Raw genomic sequence first — 6,598 nt, 5'->3', positions numbered from 1 at the left:
TTCCAATGAAATTTTACCTGGTTTTTGTTGGAAAAATCAATACTTGATACGAGCAATCATTTCCAACAGGTTTCACATTAATTTATTAAATAAATAAATAATTATTTAATTTTCAATGCACGATTTTCAACAATTTCTACTTGTCCCTAACCATACTTTGTGGTGCTTTAAACGATAAAACTTTATTATTAAAAAAAATTACCAGTTCTAAGATACGTCATTTTAAAGTTAATTAAACGATGAACACATTTTCGCAAGAAAATTAACATTTTGTAAATTGTAAAAAAAGTTATAAGCTTTTAAAAGTTGTCCCTCACTTTTAACCTTTTTGACTGCAATCCTCTTATTTAGCATTTTTCTTTGATAAGACAATTGGCACACCAAAATAACTTATGAGAAATTAAAGTTCAAGTCATTAGAATTATTTTGAGACATATTAAATTGATGTGCCTCGTGTCTTAAAAAAATTATTGTAATTTTAATAACAGAAAACACGTGTGTACAAAATGAGAATTTTATTTTAAATAAATGTTGAAATTATTAACCAAATTTTATCATTTTTAAAAAATTGTAACTTCACAGTAATTTCCTTTCCATTGTTTTTCATTCCAAAATCAACCACCTGTTGAATACTTTTCTGTTTTAGGTTAACAATAATTTGCAATTTTAAATAATTAATAACTTTTTTAAGACAAAAAATTTTATCTGTCCACTTATATAATTTGAAATCTTCGTACTTGAAGTTTATGTTGACAGAGTTTCAATACTGTGCTCGAAAAAAAGAATTTTTTTTTTCCTTTATTGAAAAGTTAAAAGTTCCAGAGATATGCCCATATAGAAATAAAATAGTCTAGAATAATAAGATACTGTCGGATTGTCTCAAGTAAACTCTGAGCGAATTTTATCAGGTTTTTCGCTCACGTTTTAGTACATTCATTACTATTATAATTAATTATAATGATAAGAATTAATTAATATGCATATATTAATTACTATATTATTAAAATTCAATTTAACATAATACTTCCACAAATCAACTAAATAATTACTAATTTTAATTTCTCTTTTTAGCATACTGCACTATAATTAGATGCAATATTTGGTTCAAATCAAATTTATATTGAGTGAAAACTGGATCAAATTCACTCAGAGATTGATTGAGCGATCAATTCATATATTCTATTTTACAAGAGACCAGAATGTTTTTGCTCATCTAGTTGAAAAAAAATAAACTTTTATGTGAAATAGCCAGCGATTTCTAATTTTTTTCAAATATATATATATATATATATATATATATAGAGTTAACACAGTGGTAAGAATAGGTTTTCAACATATGTTGCTTTCTTATAACTAAATGTAACGAAACTAGCTTACTGTAAAATAATAAAAAGTAAATAAGCGGTTTGAAAAAAATAAAAAAAATTGTCCTGAGGATTTCAAATACATATTTAAAAATTTTTCATAGAAATTAACTATTTAATTTTTTAATTTTTAACTATTTATAGAATTTTTTTGGATGTCTAGAATCCTGAAAAATTGAATCTTCCAAATATCTCATTTTCATATCAATAATACCAAAAATATATAGAAAATTTTTTTTTTTCAAATTTAATGGCTTTCTTAACATAATAGAGTTATATGGTGGGTTTGAGTGGCCTTGGTACCTCTCTTGGAACCCTTTTTTCAAAAAAATAAAACTTAATGAGTAATAGTCACTTTTTGGAAAACGTCAGGCCCATAAAAACTATTTAAGTCAGAATTAGTCAGCAGCATCACAAAACATCAAAATAGTCTCAAAACGTCAGGATTTCTGACATTTTGAGACTGATTTCTGATTTTATTTTTAGCAGGGATAACTACCCTACCGAAAGAGTGGTACTGGAATGGTACTGAATTGGACTTGGCTTGAGTTCCACTTCAGTACCACTACCTGATAACCCATAAGAAGACATTTTTAAAGTACTTTAACAATAGTTTTAAAGGTATGTTAGAACAGCAAAACGTCTCTCACGATATCCGTGTAAAATAGCAAAAAAAAACATAATAGTTTGTAGAAAATTTCAGTTAAGTTTGGAAATTATATTGCAATCCCTCCTTGAACAATAGACTCCAAGGTCCTTTGTTGAAGGATTACAATTTTAACCCGAGTTTTATTGCTTAAAAAATTTGTAATTTTCATAACTCAACTTTAAAAAATATATATTGAGATTCGTTAATATTTCCAGATTATGAATATCTAAAATTTATCATAAAATAATTACATTTAAAAAAGTTATAATTTATCTCGTATACCTTAAGTTTAATAAAAAAATGGACATCATTTTTGAATTTAGCTGACAAAGGAAATATCATATGCATAATAATGTATGAAAATAATATAAATCCATGAAAAACAAATATAATATTGAAATAAATATAAAGTTTTAGTTTAAACATATTGAAAAAGCTAGTCGCTTTTCACTTTTATGAGGGTTTTAACGGTAACTCGACCCTTTTCGCAGGTAAATTTCCCAGTTCCATTTCAGTACCAAAATGCACCAAATTAGTACTGAGTTGGTACTGAGCCCTCAGTTCCAATTTCCCAGTACCAATCCAGTACCACTCTTTCGGTAGGGTAGTAATTAGTGAAATAATAGTAAAAAATTAGTGAATATTTACTAAAAATTAGTTATATTTAACTAATAAAAAGGGGAAAAGTCTTCCACTAATATTAGTCAAATTTTACTATTTGTTAGTAGTATTTCACTAATTCAGATTTAGAGAGTAATAATTACTTTCTTATTAACTTTTATTAATTATGTTTTCAAGAGAGAATTTTCATCTTAACATAATATTACGCATGTTTTAAGCTATTTAAATTAAATAATTTTTATTGTAATTCGCATGCTGTGTGAGTACATTGAAGGCGCATTTCAAATGCATTGTAGGAGATCGAATACGTGAAGGCATAAAGAGAACTTCTTGGCATTTATACTAGCTTTGCGCCTTGTATATCCAGCAGAGAACTTCTTGCTAGCATGGACTGTAAGCGCATGCGTCGCATCAGCATACTGCTTTTGCATGCACCATAAGGTTATTCAAGTTGGGTGTGGGAAAGCCAAGATGGATGATTGCTGGTGCACAAACATCCGGCCTATCGGCATTCATTCCCACGAGAAATACGTGGAAATGTGTGCTGATAGACCGGATGTTTGTGCACCAGCTTGGCTTTCCCCCACCCAACTTGAATAACCTTATAGGAGAATCACTAAGTGCGATCTTAAATGCGCGCATTATTGTTATCTGGGACTGTACAAACCATTTCACAAACATCGTGATCTTACACTTTTTCGTAACAGAAAACGTTTCAAAGCAAAATTTGCTAAATTTTCCAATCAAATCATCTTTCTATCACTATTTTCATTTATTCTTAAACATTTAAACAATTGTTTAACATTATATTTCTTAAAAAAACATTTTTTATTTAAATCAATTCAAAAATACCCGCCGTGAAAATGAATTTTCACGGTCCAGAAATAATGTTCATCTGATCGAAATTTGAGGTACAAAAGCACCTTTATAGACAGAAAAAATTTAAATAGTAAGCGGTGTCAGGGAAAACTGATAAAATTGACCACCTCTATCTCCCCGCAAATTTCAGAAAAGTCAAAAAATTTTTCGGGATATTCTACTTTCAGGTAGAACAACAAATTCCCCAAGTTTTACTTTTTTCGAGAAATCAATTTTTTAACTCAGGACATTACACGTAAAATGCCTCATATACTTGTGCAGTAAACCATTTTTGGTTAAGGCCATTCTCCAATAGGATCCTAAACTCTTGCGTTGCGTATGCATTGCGTCGGTTGCTATTGGCAACCAATGCTAAAATCAACGCGTCAGTCACGCAACGCAAAAGTTTAGGTTCCTATTGGAGAAAGGCCTTTAAAGGCCTTTCTCCAATAGGTTCCTAAATGTTTGCGTTGCGTGACTGACGCGATGGTCTGCAAGCGCAGTGACGTCAAAGCATTGATACCAATCGCGAACAATAAGTTTGGTTTATGATTTTAAGACACTGATTTTTGTATTATAAATATTAAAATTATTAAAAGCCGTCGAGAAACATTTGCATTAAAAATTGTAAAGTTGGAAAACAGGGATAAGAGGTACATAAACCAAACTTTTTGTTCGCGATTGGTATCAATGCTTTGATGACGGCGGACCAACGCGTCAGTCACGCAACGCAAACATTTAAGGCCTGAGCAGAATAGCGTCGTAAGCGCAATCGCAAACGGAATCGTAATGGCGTTCCCGTTCCGTTTGCGATTGCGAGTTTAAGGCCTAAGCACAATAGGAATGTAACCGGAATCGTAATTAGTAAGAGAAGAACAACAATATGTGACGCGACGCGAAGAAAGGGACCTAAGCGTCCAAACGGCAATTTCACAGGAGAGAGAAAAGAGTAGGCAAGAACGTGGCGAAGAGTTTCCGATATCTCTTACTCTCTCTTGCTTCCCACTACTATTTCAAGTTGGCGTCTGTGTGTTCGGGCGTCTTCGGAAAGTAAAGAGAGATGCACCTCGTACACGTGCTTTCGTAGTGAGAGAGAACGGTGTAGTCAGCGCATCTCTCTCTAAATCACGAATACCGACCCGAACTTCAAGTGACGCATGTGTGTGTGAGGAGAAAGAGAGTCAATTCTCTACACAAATCGCTCATGTTTAAATCGTTATTGCAAAAAAACTATTTGATAAAATTTAATTTTGACTTCACATAATTAAAAAGCAATCCTTAATTTATCTGAATCAATCATAATCCGAAAATCAAAAATTGGACTCTTAGGTCCCTTTCTTCGCGTCGCGTCACATATATGACTATCCTTCTCTAACCCATACTTCCGTTTACGATAAAGATTATGGTTACGTTTTTATTCTGCTCAGGCCTTTACTACTCGGCCGTTTCCGAATTGGGATTTTTGTCGCATTTTTGATAAAGTGTGTACTCGGTACGGAAGCTTCTACGCGCCACCACAAAACCAAGTTTATGCTCGATTCATTTTAGCCTCGAAAACTAAAGAACCGTTTGTGATTTCGCTGTTTCCATGTTTTTGACGTGAAAAACCGCGAGGTGGTTCGGGTGTTCGGTCGTTCGCACGTTCGCAGATTCGACAATTTGTCCAAAATCGTGTAACATTGTCTTTTTAGTTATATTTATAGATAAAAGTAAATAAGTTGATATTTCAATTCTTAAATTTTATGTAAGATTTTATGATGTCCGTAATTAAATAAAGTTTTTGCTTTTATTTTGAGTAGAAAATATCGTTATTTTGAGGTGGATTGGTGTTTTTCTTTGTTATCTATGTAATAATAAATATAAATAAATAATCGATTTATTTTAATATAAGGTTATGTAGTATGTATGCACGTGAGATTTTACATAATAATTGTCCTTCCTTTTAACATGTTTATCTTATATTATTTACAATAATATATAATGCTTAGAGAGAAGCAATTATTTAATAGGATGTTAATAATCCTGTGTAATTTCGTGCGGGTTTTTTTTATTTCTATGTAAAGTCATCCCGCTAAGAAATTGCTTTTTGACAGCTTTAGAATTTGATAAGCATGATAAACAACGCTTCCAAATAAACAAAGTTTTATGAAGAGGGATCAGTCCAAATTATTTTGAAACATGTTTTTTAATACTTAATATAATATTGAATGTGTAACTAACAAATTTTTGATTTTCAACAATCACTGACACATAAATTTATGTAGAAATTTTTTACAAAAATGAATGTCTGACTAAATGTCTGTCTGAATTGCTAAAGTCTTTTTTATGAATTTCAGCCAATTTATAAAATTTTTTTATTATATATAGTACATGATATATTTCGTTTTGTAAATAAAAAAAAGACGCATGTACATCTTACTTGAAAATGAGATTCTTTTAAATTTATAAAATTTACGAATAATGCGAGATTTCATTACAAATAAAAGAAAAAGAAAATTGTAACTCTTAAGAGAAGTTACTTAACAAAAGAATTAGAATTATTATGACATATAATTACATGTGAATACTTTTTTAGACATTTTATTTCTAAATTAATACAATAAATAACTATCAATTCCAAAAAAAATTATTTTATATGATATGACCAATCCACCTCAAAATAACGATATTTTCTACTCAAAATAAAAGCAAAAACTTTATTTAATTACGGACATCATAAAATCTTACATAAAATTTAAGAATTGAAATATCAACTTATTTAATTTTTCTTTCTTTCTTTCTTTTGTTTAAATGGCCTCTGGTTCCAAAGATGGAACAAATAGCCAATACCACTTCACAGATTTTGTCTTATCACTTAGATAGGCTAATTTAATTGTTTCTTTAAAAAATGTAGTTGATTGTATGTCTAATTGGTCACGAACACACGAAAGGGAAAACTGGACAACTTCAGCACCTCTTAAGGCGCTTGTATACCTCACCGATCCCGAGTATACTTGCGTCGTGTACCATTGGAGTAAAAGAGATGAAATATCTTTTGTCTCTTTTACTCCAATGGTACACGACAGAAGTATACTCGGGATCGGTGAGGTATACAAGAGCCTTTAGG

Source organism: Leptopilina boulardi, unplaced genomic scaffold (assembly GCF_019393585.1).
Source record: "Leptopilina boulardi isolate dan_hultmark-lab unplaced genomic scaffold, ZJU_Lbou_2.1 LbouV2_122, whole genome shotgun sequence".
In the NCBI taxonomy this organism is placed as follows: domain Eukaryota; kingdom Metazoa; phylum Arthropoda; class Insecta; order Hymenoptera; family Figitidae; genus Leptopilina; species Leptopilina boulardi.
Note: the sequence above shows the minus strand (reverse complement) of the source record.